Below are 14,044 nucleotides of genomic sequence, written 5' to 3'. Positions count from 1 at the left end.
CGCGACAATGGCTGAGTCTCAGACTGAGTGTGATAATGATCCGGAGGAACTTTCAGAACATCCTTGGCCTTATCTGGACTCCATGTTTGAGTTTTACAGAGTAAAAAACATGGACACAGACAAACAGTCATATATTTTCCAATGTGTGTTGTGTTTGCCGAAGGAAAACTACATCTCTGCTTTCAACAACTCCACGTCCAACTTAAAGAAACACGTTGACGTAAGTTAACCAGACTTTCACCGTGTGTTTTTCCTATTTGTCTCGGTCAATGTCATCGTGTTGTGAGAATGTGAGTGTGTGTTGATCACAAAAACTACATTTTGTAGGAAGTGGCACTGTGTGTGTGTGTGTGTGTGTGTGTGTGTGCGTGTGTGTGTGTGTGTGTTGTGGTTTGAAACGGAGACAGACAAGACAGACATGGGGAGACAGAGTTTGTTGTGCTCCTATATTGTCCTTCCTGTAAAGACAAGTGACCTCAACATTGAGTTATTGAAAGCAGAGATGTCGTTTTTTGTAAAACAGTGATTCTCAACCAGTGGTGTGGGGACAACATTGGTCTTTGAGGGGGTTCCAGTTCCCAATGATAGAGAGTTCGTTGGACGGTGCAGGTTCATTTGGTTACAATTTCAATGATTGTTAATAAACATCTGCATCTGCAACATCTGCTGTAGTCCTGTGATCCCATTCATTTGATTTGAAATGTACTCTTACTCTTACTTTTATTTAAAGTAAATTTAATAGCATGTACTTTTGGATACTTAAGTACCTTTTAAAAGCAAGTACTTTTTTACTCTTACTCAAGTACCATGTCGACTGAGCTACTTTTACTTGTAACGGAGTAAATGTTGACCAGTAGTATTTGTACTCTTACTCAAGTACTGGGGTCGTGTACTCTGTCCATCTCTGAATATCATTATGTACTATGGAGTATTTTCTAACGTCCACTAAACTGGTAAATTGTCTGTCAGGAGAAACTTGAACTTCACTAACCAATGAGGAGTTTGTCCCATCTTACATCAACCAATCACACGTCATCTCCAGTCAGCTGACAGGTGCTATTCATGAGTACGGCTGTTACCAAACATATTTATAGAGCTGGACTACAACAGAATAACCACAATGTCTGAACATGGAGGAACCTGCTCAGGTACATCATGAACAGGGCAACTGTAACCGTTTCCATGGAAACGTGAGTGCAGTGTGTAATACTGTAAAAGAAACTTGTACTGATGAAATCAGCATGTGGATAGTATTCAGTTTAGTGTTCAGTTCACTGGACAAACAGAACATTCTAGTAGAGGAAACATTCAGGGTCAACTAAAGAAATAGGACAAACCTGAAATGTGGATATAAGGAACATTTCCAGGCTCCACTGCCGTCCTGAAAAACATCTCAACATTCTGACCACCATTGTTTCCATGAGGTCAAAGGAACTTTTCATTTGGAGGGCAGAGACTTTTTATATGAGACACTAACTTTGTTTTGAAGCACGACTTCAATGTTTTGAGTGAGTTCTGACCTTTTGCAGGTGAGTTATGGTGTTGTGTTGGAACATGGAAGCTATTTAGACAAATCAGGTTCTGAGAATATTAACAAAGTTTCAAGAGATGAGCCAAAGAAATTGAAATAAACTGTAACACCAGAACATGTTTAGAACACCACAGCCTGCAGCAGTGTTACATCACATTTACATGAATACACTCTAACAACTGTTATCCATTGTTCAACACTTTCAATATGTTTTCAAGCAGAAACACATCATCATCTGCAGATCCTCTATTCTGTTCCTTCTGCTCAGAGACTCCACAAACGTTGCTCTCCACACAGAGAAGTTACAACTTTGGATTCTCTCTTATCTTCCTGAGAATAAAGCTGTGTTTAGAAACGTGGTCTAAACCAATAAGAGACAGAGCTCGGGCGGGTCCTCGCCTCTGATTGGCTGTGGTCCTTTTCACTGCTGTAAATTGTGTCAGTTCGAAAAATGCGAGCGAGCTGAGCCGGTACTTTTCTTTGAAAATGAAGAGAGGCAGAAAGCCTGGCCCCAAGACAATTAATTAATTAATTAAAAAGCCCCAAAATATGCCTTCAGACAGGACTGGTTGAAGCAATTTCCCTGGCTGATGTACGATGAAGAAAGGGACTCAATGCACTGCATTTATTGTCGGGAGTGCGGTCAGAATATGGCCGGTAATAGTGCGTTTGTGGAAGAGTCTCTATGAAGGAGTGCGTTATTGTCTACTGCAGCATTTTGCATAAAGGGAGGCCGGTCAACATGTTAATTGGACATGTCGGGTGGAGCATGGACACGCACAGTGTTTGAAGGCCCACATTACAGCATGAGACATCATGAATAGGACATTGTATAGTAGCCTATTCCTAATATTATTAAAAATGAATAGCCTAAGTAAAAATATCAGTAGGCTAGGCTAAGATCACATAAACAGTTTTCCATTTGCAATCTATAGGCTAGTGACCTGTATGATCTTTTTATTCTTGAGGAATTTATGCTGCCACAAAGCAAGCATTTGCTGGGTTTGGGCATCAGTGTGCAGATTGGCTGGAGAAAACGGGTGCTCTGGGTGCTGATGGTGCTGCAGTTAACCTAGGCCATAAGGGGGCGTCATTATGTAAAAGGAGAGCGATGAAAAGGTGACCTTTTGCTGTTAAAGGCGACGCAATGAAAAACGTGGGTGCACCTGAATTTTGTGCTGGTGCACCTAAAAAAAAAAGTTAGGCTCACCAGTGCAACCAATGCATAAAGTTAGTCTGGAGCCCTGTAAGGAGGTGTTCAGGGTGAAGGACTCCACGTGGGGGTGGAGATACTGACGAGCCCCCGACTGAGCTGCTCAGAGTTGTGGCCACTTTTGGTGCCTGCTATGGTGGCAACCAAAGAACCTGCTGGTGGAAACCAGCGGCTCAGAAAGCTGTGGAGCTGAAGAAGGAGTCCTTTCAGGCTGCTTGGTGGTCGGCCCAGAGGACTCCTGAAGCAGCACACGTGGAGGTTTCTCTCATACAGATATCTTGGTGCATTCAGCAGATATGTTGAATATGTTGAATTACCAACAGCTGACAGCTTTCTAGATAAGTAAGAATGAAGAAAGTAAAACAACCACATTGCATGCATCTTTGTCATGACGTCATCGCTTCTAGAGCTCCGTCCATATCTTTGTTTCATTTCACGGAGCGCTGCCGCGCCGTTATTTCTGCGTGCGCTGCTGTCGCTGTTTCTGTGGTGAGATTGTGATTCAGAAAACTTTACTGTTCATCAGACTTCATGTGTCAAAAGCATCCGTTTATGTGGGCAGGCCAAGACGAGGAGGACGAGATTTCCTAGTGTTAAAAACACGTTTCTAACAAAACATATACTCATTTCATTACATACATGTATACATTCCTATAGTACTGATTTGTTTACTATTCTAATTATATTCGGTTCCAGAAGTTCGTTCCAACAGCCCTAAAACATTCTAGTAGTTTTATTATAATTCCTTGTTATTCAGAGACCATGAACATGTGCATAAATATGCAAATGTGTGTGCAATCATTTATGGACTTTCACCGTGTCTGAAGTCAGCGCGTCTGTCGATCCACTCGCCGCTATTTAAGTTTCACTATCAGTTGTGAATCAGTTCATTTCTCAATGTTTCTAACGTCAGATTGTGTTTGGAGCTGCTCATCACATGGATTCTTGTGGGTCATTTGATGACAAAACTCAGAAAAAACTTATCATAAACATCTTCGACATGACTATCAATCACTGTGTGTGTGTGTGTGTGTGTGTGTGTGTGTGTGTGTGTGTCAGCCCCGCCCCTCTGTGAAACAGACAGAGAGGTGAGACTCTGGATGAAGCGGTGTCTGTTAATTACACTAAAACACAGGAGAGACTCTCAACGTGTTTTTTCTCTTTTTTTTTGACAAACGCTTATAATGTTATATATATATATATATATATATATATATATATATATATATATTAGAGAAAACAAAGACTTTTATAAATTCAATGAAATTCCGCATTTTACAGTTGATTACATTTTCATTGTCAAAATATGTGATTCCATCATAGGGCCCTACTCGGCACGCCCTAGTTTGAAACCCACAGTCATAGATGATGTCATAGATGATGTCACTGAGGGGCTTACCTGAGCAGGTGAGATTCAGGATGGAGGAAGAGGAGAATGATGTTGCACACTCCCTCAGAGTGGATCCAGAATGAACACAGTCAGACCTGATCCTCCACACAGGTCTGAATGAGGACTCCTCTCTCCGTCCTACAGAAACAGCAGAGCCACAGTCCAGCTCTCTACAGGCAACAGCTGCTTCCTTCAGGGTCCAGTAATAGTCATCCACTGGTCTCCAGTCTCCCTGATGTCTCACCTCCAGTGTTCCAGCACAGTGACTGGCTCCTCCCACCAACCTGACAGGCTCTGAACAGAAAGAAGAGAGTCGTCAGTCAAAGAGCAAAGTGAGTTTGATGAGAACAGAAATGAACCAGATCAAAGCTGCAGCTCCTCTTCTACCTGAGCAGGTGAGTCCAACAGCTTTGCCAGGTGAGCAGGTGTTTCTATCTGAGCCTGAGCTTCTACAGTCCAGGAGAGCAGACTCATGGCCTCCACACTGGAACTCTTTGGTCCACGTTGGAGCCCCCACGTCTCCATAGAGCGCCCCCTGGAGGACTGAAGGAGCCCCACAGCCAAGCTCCCTACAGACCACCTCTGCATCCTGCTGGTCAAAGTCAGCTTCACACACTGAGGACCACCACTGGTTGGACTGGTTGGACTTCACCTCCAGTCTGCCTGAGCACAGACTAGTCCCATTCAGCAGCCTGACAGAGTCTGGAGAGATGATAGAAGATCAAATAGAGAGAGAGAAAAGACACCAGACACCAGAGAAAAAGATGTCATGAAACTATTCAGTGATTCAAACTGGACTCAAAACAATTCCACCATCAGTTCATCATTTACAGTTTTTCTTAATTGCTTTGCCACAATTCTCAAAAGATAATTAATATTTTCTAAACAACATGTGTAAACCTCCAAACCACTGGCCACTGCTTCACAACAGATTATCATTTCTCATTCTTTTAAGTAAATTGCAAATATTTTAGCACATATATGCAAATGAGAACAATTATCTACAATTTGCACAATTAATGATTGAACATATCTTGCTGATCAAAACTGATTATGTTGCTTCTCAGTTGAATAGTTGTTCTCTTCAAAACATGTATGAATTCTTTCATGGTGTGAGTCATCACATGTACAATAGTCCGTTCAACTGTCTAAATGTGTCAGCATATATACTAGGGGTGTCAACGTTTAATGCTAATGCTAATGCTAATCCCATGAAATCAAAGCCATTGTAAGTGGTTGCGCATGGATCCCGTGCTGTTACTATAAGCCAACTTTGCCTGGCATGAATTACACTCAACTGTTGTACATATAATACTACACACACAGGGCTTGATGTTGTTTTGAAGGAGCGCCGTCTGCATATATTTCTAGTCAACACTCGACCTGCATCAGCGCATGTGAATACGAGCGGATCTGTGCGAGCAGGCAGCGCGAGCGCAGCGGATTTTGGACGGAGACACACAGCCGCATTTTGATTATAAAGTACCGGTCCGGTCCGGTTCCGCTCACACCACGAGTCTGAAGAGTGCAACAGCTTATCCAAATACAGTGTCAACTTTCCGAGTTTTCAAAGTAGAAAGCGACATCGTGGTGGTTCAACGAGGCGGACGGTCATCAGAACAACATCAAGAACGTACACGAAGAAGAACGTAGCGGGGGCGCGCGGTGAGGATTGTTGTGGCCGCGCGCCTTAAGGAGCAAGTCTCCACTGTGCTGCGCGGAGATGAGAGAGGGCAGCTCATATCAGACACTATACGGCCAGCATTTTTAATGTTTTTTTTTTCACTAAACGGGCCAGTAAATATTCCTTCGCGGGCCGGATACTATAGCCGTATATATTGGTGAGAAATAAACGAGGAGGAGGGAAAAAGACGTGTAAACGGTTATAGATTTTTCTAAACGGTTACGATTTATTATTGTATCGTTGACACCCCTAATATAAACCATGAATATCATCAGTGGTGGACAGTAACGGAGTATATTTACTTAAGTACTGTACTTAAGTACATATCCAGAGGATTTTGTACTTGAGTATTAGATTTCTTTGGTACTTATTACTCTTACTTGAATACATTTCCAAGACAAATACTTTTACTTTTCAAGGGCGTAGAATTGGGTAGGGACGCTAGGGACACGTCCCTACCAATATTCAGCCGCTACTGTGTAGTCACTATCAATACAACCGCTGTCCGTAGTGTTTAGTCAATGATTATGGCACACAAAGGGTTATGTCGGTCTCTGCTAGAAGTCCCGCCTCTAACCTAAATACCGCTCCCTGATTGGCTGCAGGTTTCTCGCTAACTTACATGTGATTGGCTGTCCCCACTGTCACTCCTTCTGCTTGTTAAAACTACCTGCAACCTGCTAGTTGGACCGGACGAGAGGCAGTGCATGTTATCTGCCGGTTGTCAACATGTTCGGCATTTGTTCTTCCTGGGTCACGTCAGCTAGATGGATTTTAATATCAGTGGTGTCATTTACATTTGTGTTTGTGTCTGTTTGTGTACGTGTGTACGTGTGTGTGTGTGTGTGTGTGTGTGTGTGTACGTGTGTGTGTGTGTGTACGTGCGTGCGTTAGTGTGTGCTGTCCAGGATTTGAAGGATGTCAAAGAAAAGAAAAGTGTATAAGAGACTTCTTTAGGAGTCAAAGTGTAAGTTATTTCAAGGGTGTATAGGTAGAGGCTCAACAATACAGATATTGAATAAAAGAGAATATTTAATGCCAAAGAGATACACTTTGTTAAAGTTATTTTTTCATTCTTATTTTCATGTATTTGTGTAGAAGAGAGCAACGGTTTAAAAACACAAATAAAGAACATTTGTGGTGGAAATACAATAAAACCTCAGATTCTAGATGATCATGTGATTTTATAATTATCAAATATAATTAATTCATATTAAGTAATCTTAATATTTAGTAAAAGCCTTTTTTGCTCAGGCAATAACTGTACCATCAAGCTCTATGATCATTGTATCCCTAATGTATCTGTTCATGTCATGCATCAACACATTGTGTAAGGTGACAGACTGCAGAGAGGCTGGAGGAGGAGGAGAAGCTGGAGGAGATGGAGGAGGAGAGGCCAGAGAAGGTAGAGGAAGAGAGGCAGGAGGAGAAGGAGAGGCTGGAGGAGATAGAGGAGGAGAAGCTGGAGGAGGTAAGGAGAGGCTGGAGGAGGTAAGGAGAGGCTGGAGGAGGAGGAGAAGCTGGAGGAGATGGAGGAGGAGAAGCTGGATGAGATGGAGGAAGAGACTTGACAATAGTGATCTGACAGAAATCTGCCAGCAGTTCATTTCTGTTACAGACCGGCATGGGCATGTGTTTGGCTCTTTCAAATAGAAACAACCAGTGGACACTAATCTGCTTGTATTTAAGTATTAGTGACAAACACATTTACATTTCATTTATATTTATTTACAATGTTGTATTGTATTTATGTATTTACAATGTTGTTGATGGACAGTAGGCTATGTTAATTGACAGTATGATGCACAGTAGCACTACAGCCCTGAAGCCCTGCACTAAAGAGTAAAGATGAGAACTCTTCGAAGTTGCCTACTTGTCTTTCATTAGTTGCTTTAACCTATAACATCTTCATGACGTGAAATTATGATTGCTCGAGTTAATTTCTAGAAAGGCTGAAAAGTACTCGTTACTTTCAGGTCTGCTCTTTTTTTTCTTTCTTTTTGTTTATAATACTATTGAACACAAGCTGTGTTTGTCAAAGAAGGAAACCTATCACAGTGCACGCTCTCCACTGGGATCTACGTAAAAGCAGAAATACGTAATCCCTCCCCATAAGGATACCGCCAAAGTAGCCACGCTCTCCACTGTGTTTGTCAACACAAAACCGCGACAATGGCTGAGTCTCAGACTGAGTGTGATAATGATCCGGAGGAACTTTCAGAACATCCTTGGCCTTATCTGGACTCCATGTTTGAGTTTTACAGAGTAAAAAACATGGACACAGACAAACAGTCATATATTTTCCAATGTGTGTTGTGTTTGCCGAAGGAAAACTACATCTCTGCTTTCAACAACTCCACGTCCAACTTAAAGAAACACGTTGACGTAAGTTAACCAGACTTTCACCGTGTGTTTTTCCTATTTGTCTCGGTCAATGTCATCGTGTTGTGAGAATGTGAGTGTGTGTTGATCACAAAAACTACATTTTGTAGGAAGTGGCACTGTGTGTGTGTGTGTGTGTGTGTGTGTGTGTGTGTGTGTGTGTGTGTGTGTGTGTGTGTTGTGGTTTGAAACGGAGACAGACAAGACAGACATGGGGAGACAGAGTTTGTTGTGCTCCTATATTGTCCTTCCTGTAAAGACAAGTGACCTCAACATTGAGTTATTGAAAGCAGAGATGTCGTTTTTTGTAAAACAGTGATTCTCAACCAGTGGTGTGGGGACAACATTGGTCTTTGAGGGGGTTCCAGTTCCCAATGATAGAGAGTTCGTTGGACGGTGCAGGTTCATCTGGTTACAATTTCAATGATTGTTAATAAACATCTGCATCTGCAACATCTGCTGTAGTCCTGTGATCCCATTCATTTGATTTGAAATGTACTCTTACTCTTACTTTTATTTAAAGTAAATTTAATAGCATGTACTTTTGGATACTTAAGTACCTTTTAAAAGCAAGTACTTTTTTACTCTTACTCAAGTACTGGGGTCGTGTACTCTGTCCATCTCTGAATATCATTATGTACTATGGAGTATTTTCTAATGTCCACTAAACTGGTAAATTGTCTGTCAGGAGAAACTTGAACTTCACTAACCAATGAGGAGTTTGTCCCATCTTACATCAACCAATCACACGTCATCTCCAGTCAGCTGACAGGTGCTATTCATGAGTACGGCTGTTACCAAACATATTTATAGAGCTGGACTACAACAGAATAACCACAACGTCTGAACATGGAGGAACCTGCTCAGGTACATCATGAACAGGGCAACTGTAACCGTTTCCATGGAAACGTGAGTGCAGTGTGTAATACTGTAAAAGAAACTTGTACTGATGAAATCAGCATGTGGATAGTATTCAGTTTAGTGTTCAGTTCACTGGACAAACAGAACATTCTAGTAGAGGAAACATTCAGGGTCAACTAAAGAAATAGGACAAACCTGAAATGTGGATATAAGGAACATTTCCAGGCTCCACTGCCGTCCTGAAAAACATCTCAACATTCTGACCACCATTGTTTCCATGAGGTCAAAGGAACTTTTCATTTGGAGGGCAGAGACTTTTTATATGAGACACTAACTTTGTTTTGAAGCACGATTTCAATGTTTTGAGTGAGTTCTGACCTTTTGCAGGTGAGTTATGGTGTTGTGTTGGAACATGGAAGCTATTTAGACAAATCAGGTTCTGAGAATATTAACAAAGTTTCAAGAGATGAGCCAAAGATATTTAAATAAACTGTAACACCAGAACATGTTTAGAACACCACAGCCTGCAGCAGTGACACACAGCAACATTACTGATGATGTCATAGATGATGTCACTGAGGGGCTTACCTGAGCAGGTGAGATTCAGGATGAAGGAAGAGGAGACTGATGTTGCACACTCCCTCAGAGTGGATCCAGAATGAACACAGTCAGACCTGATCCACCACACAGGTCTGTATGAGGACTCCTCTCTCCATCCTACAGAAACAGCAGAGCCACAGTCCAGCTCTCTACAGGCAACAGCTGCTTCCTTCAGGGTCCAGCCATAGCCATCCACTGGTCTCCAGTCTCCCTGCTGTCTCATCTCCAGTGTTCCAGCACAGCGACTGGCTCCTCCCACCAACCTGACATCATCAGGCTCTGAACAGAAAGAAGAGAGTCGTCAGTCAAAGAGCAAAGTGAGTTTGATGAGAACAGAAATGAACCAGATCAAAGCTGCAGCTCCTCTTCTACCTGAGCAGGTGAGTCCAACAGCTTTGCCAGGTGAGCAGGTGTTTCTATCTGAGCCTGAGCTTCTACAGTCCAGGAGAGCAGACTCATGGCCTCCACACTGGAACTCTTTGGTCCACGTTGGAGCCCCCACGTCTCCATAGAGCGCCCCCTGGAGGACTGAAGGAGCCCCACAGCCAAGCTCCCTACAGACCACCTCTGCATCCTGCTGGTCAAAGTCAGCTTCACACACTGAGGACCACCACTGGTTGGACTGGTTGGACTTCACCTCCAGTCTGCCTGAGCACAGACTAGTCCCATTCAGCAGCCTGACAGAGTCTGGAGAGATGATAGAAGATCAAATAGAGAGAGAGAAAAGACACCAGACACCAGAGAAAAAGATGTCATGAAACTATTCAGTGATTCAAACTGGACTCAAAACAATTCCACCATCAGTTCATCATTTACAGTTTTTCTCAATTGCTTTGCCACAATTCTCAAAAGATAATGAATATTTTCTAAACAACATGTGTAAACCTCCAAACCACTGGCCACTGCTTCACAACAGATTATCATTTCTCATTCTTTTAGACAAATTGCAAATATTTTAGCACATATATGCAAATGAGTACAATTATCTACAATTTGCACAATTAATGATTGAACATATCTTGCTGATCAAAACTGATTATGTTGCTTCTCAGTTGAATAGTTGTTCTCTTCAAAACATGTATGAATTCTTTCATGGTGTGAGTCATCACATGTACAATAGTCCGTTCAACTGTCTAAATGTGTCAGCATATATACCATGAATATCATTATGTACTATGGAGTATTTTCTAACGTCCACTAAACTGGTAAATTGTCTGTCAGGAGAAACTTGAACTTCACTAACCAATGAGGAGTTTGTCCCATCTTACATCAACCAATCACACGTCATCTCCAGTCAGCTGACAGGTGCTATTCATGAGTACGGCTGTTACCAAACATATTTATAGAGCTGGACTACAACAGAATAACCACAATGTCTGAACATGGAGGAACCTGCTCAGGTACATCATGAACAGGGCAACTGTGACCGTTTCCATGGAAACGTGAGTGCAGTGTGTAATACTGTAAAAGAAACTTGTACTGATGAAATCAGCATGTGGATAGTATTCAGTTTAGTGTTCAGTTCACTGGACAAACAGAACATTCTAGTAGAGGAAACATTCAGGGTCAACTAAAGAAATAGGACAAACCTGAAATGTGGATATAAGGAACATTTCCAGGCTCCACTGCCGTCCTGAAAAACATCTCAACATTCTGACCACCATTGTTTCCATGAGGTCAAAGGAACTTTTCATTTGGAGGGCAGAGACTTTTTATATGAGACACTAACTTTGTTTTGAAGCACGACTTCAATGTTTTGAGTGAGTTCTGACCTTTTGCAGGTGAGTTATGGTGTTGTGTTGGAACATGGAAGCTATTTAGACAAATCAGGTTCTGAGAATATTAACAAAGTTTCAAGAGATGAGCCAAAGAAATTGAAATAAACTGTAACACCAGAACATGACACACAGCAACATTACTGATGATGTCATAGATGATGTCACTGAGGGGCTTACCTGAGCAGGTGAGTTTCAGGATGGAGGAAGAGGAATCTGATCTTGCACACTCCCTCAGAGTGGATCCAGAATGAACACAGTCAGACCTGATCCCCCACACAGGTCTGTATGAGGACTCCTCTCTCCATCCTACAGAAACAGCAGAGCCACAGTCCAGCTCTCTACAGGCAACAGCTGCTTCCTTCAGGGTCCAGTAATAGCCATACACTGGTCTCCAGTCTCCCTGTCTCACCTCCAGTGTTCCAGCACAGCGACTGGCTCCTCCCACCAACCTGACATCATCAGGCTCTGAACAGAAAGAAGAGAGTCGTCAGTGAAAGAAGTGAAGATTCTGCTTTCTTTCTCTCTTGTTCATTTCTCTATTTACCTGTTGAGTTGTGATTTCCTTCAACCTGGAGTCCTGGAGAAACACAAACATATATATTGTTTTCATTCAATGAAATAAAATCAACAAACATGTTTTCAAATGATGTTGAAGAGAGCGAATATCTGGTCGATGTGACCACTGCTCTTTGAAAATCCTGTTTGTGTCCACTCCTGCATCCATCCTTCTGAGGACAAGCAGATGATGGAGGGAGACAGGAGAGAGACAGACAGCAGATGATGGAGGGAGACAAGAGAGACAGACAGCAGATGATGGAGGGAGACAAGAGAAAGACAGACAGCAGGTGATGGAGGGAGACAGGAAAGAGACAGACAGCAGATGATGGAGGGAGACAGGAGAGAGACAGACAGCAGATGATGGAGGGAGACAAGAGAGACAGACAGCAGATGATGGAGGGAGACAAGAGAAAGACAGACAGCAGATGATGGAGGGAGACAGGAGAGAGACAGACAGCAGATGATAGAGGGAGACAGGAGAGAGAAAGACAGCAGATGATGGAGGGAGACAAAAGAGAGACAGATAGCAGATGATGGAGGGAGACAGGAGAGAGACAGACAGCAGATGATAGAGGGAGACAGGAGAGAGACAGACAGCAGATGATGGAGGGAGACAGGAGAGAGACAGACAGCAGATGATAGAGGGAGACAGGAGAGAGACAGACAGCAGATGATGGAGGGAGACAAGAGAGACAGACAGCAGATGATGGAGGGAGACAAGAGAGAGACAGACAGCAGATGATGGAGGGAGACAAGAGAGACAGACAGCAGATGATGGAGGGAGACAAGAGAGAGACAGACAGCAGATGATGGAGGGAGACAAGAGAGACAGACAGCAGATGATAGAGGGAGACAAGAGAGAGACAGACAGCAGATGATGGAGGGAGACAAGAGAGACAGACAGCAGATGATGGAGGGAGACAAGAGAGAGACAGACAGCAGATGATGGAGGGAGACAGGAGAGAGACAGACAGCAGATGATGGAGGGAGACAGGAGAGAGACAGACAGCAGATGATAGAGGGAGACAGGAGAGAGACAGACAGCAGATGATGGAGGGAGACAGGAGAGAGACAGACAGCAGATGATGGAGGGAGACAAGAGAGACAGACAGCAGATGATGGAGGGAGACAGGAGAGAGACAGACAGCAGATGATAGAGGGAGACAGGAGAGAGACAGACAGCAGATGATAGAGGGAGACAGGAGAGAGACAGACAGCAGATGATGGAGGGAGACAAGAGACACGGACAGCAGGTGATGGAGGGAGACAGGAAAGAGACAGACAGCAGATGATGGAGGGAGACAAGAGAGACAGACAGCAGATGATGGAGGGAGACAAGAGAGACAGACAGCAGATGATGGAGGGAGACAAGAGAGAGACAGACAGCAGATGATGGAGGGAGACAGGAGAGAGACAGACAGCAGATGAAAAAGGGAGACAGGAGAGAGACAGACAGCAGATGATAGAGGGAGACAAGAGAGACAGACAGCAGGTGATGGAGGGAGACAGGAGAGAGACAGACAGCAGATGATGGAGAGAGAGACAGACAGCAGATGATGGAGGGAGACAGGAGAGAGACAGACAGCAGATGATGGAGGGAGACAGGAGAGAGACAGACAGCAGATGATGGAGGGAGACAGGAGAGAGACAGACAGCAGATGATGGAGGGAGACAGGAGAGAGACAGACAGCAGATGATGGAGGGAGACAGGAGAGAGACAGACAGCAGATGATGGAGGGAGACAGGAGAGAGACAGACAGCAGATGATGGAGGGAGACAGGAGAGAGACAGACAGCAGATGATGGAGAGAGACAGGAGAGAGAGACAGATAGCAGATGATGGAGGGAGACAGGAGAGAGACAGACAGCAGATGATGGAGGGAGACAGGAGAGAGACAGACAGCAGATGATGGAGGGAGACAGGAGAGAGACAGACAGCAGATGATGGAGGGAGACAGGAGAGAGACAGACAGCAGATGATGGAGGGAGACAGGAGAGACAGACAGCAGATGATGGAGGGAGACAGGAGAGAGACAGACAGCAGATGA

General features: G+C 43.5%; 2 protein-coding genes across 2 annotated transcripts in view; one reads left to right on the top strand and one right to left on the bottom strand.

Annotated features, from left to right (window-relative positions):
- Positions 1–12,012, bottom strand: part of LOC311010016 (uncharacterized protein) — a gene marked incomplete at its 3' end in the record, with an annotated part of 54,842 nt that extends 42,830 nt beyond the window's left edge. Inside the window, exon 1 of the mRNA XM_084004499.1 lies at positions 11,984–12,012. The remainder of the gene's footprint in view (positions 1–11,983) is intronic.
- Positions 1–14,044, top strand: part of LOC311010064 (scavenger receptor cysteine-rich type 1 protein M130-like) — a gene marked incomplete at its 5' end in the record, with an annotated part of 423,347 nt that overhangs the window by 141,021 nt on the left and 268,282 nt on the right. The gene's annotated exons all lie outside the window — the stretch shown is intronic.

Source organism: Eutrigla gurnardus (genome assembly GCF_963514095.1).
Source record: "Eutrigla gurnardus genome assembly, chromosome: 24".
Classification (NCBI taxonomy): Eukaryota; Metazoa; Chordata; class Actinopteri; order Perciformes; family Triglidae; genus Eutrigla; species Eutrigla gurnardus.
Note: the sequence above shows the minus strand (reverse complement) of the source record. Positions and strands in the feature narration are given on the sequence as shown.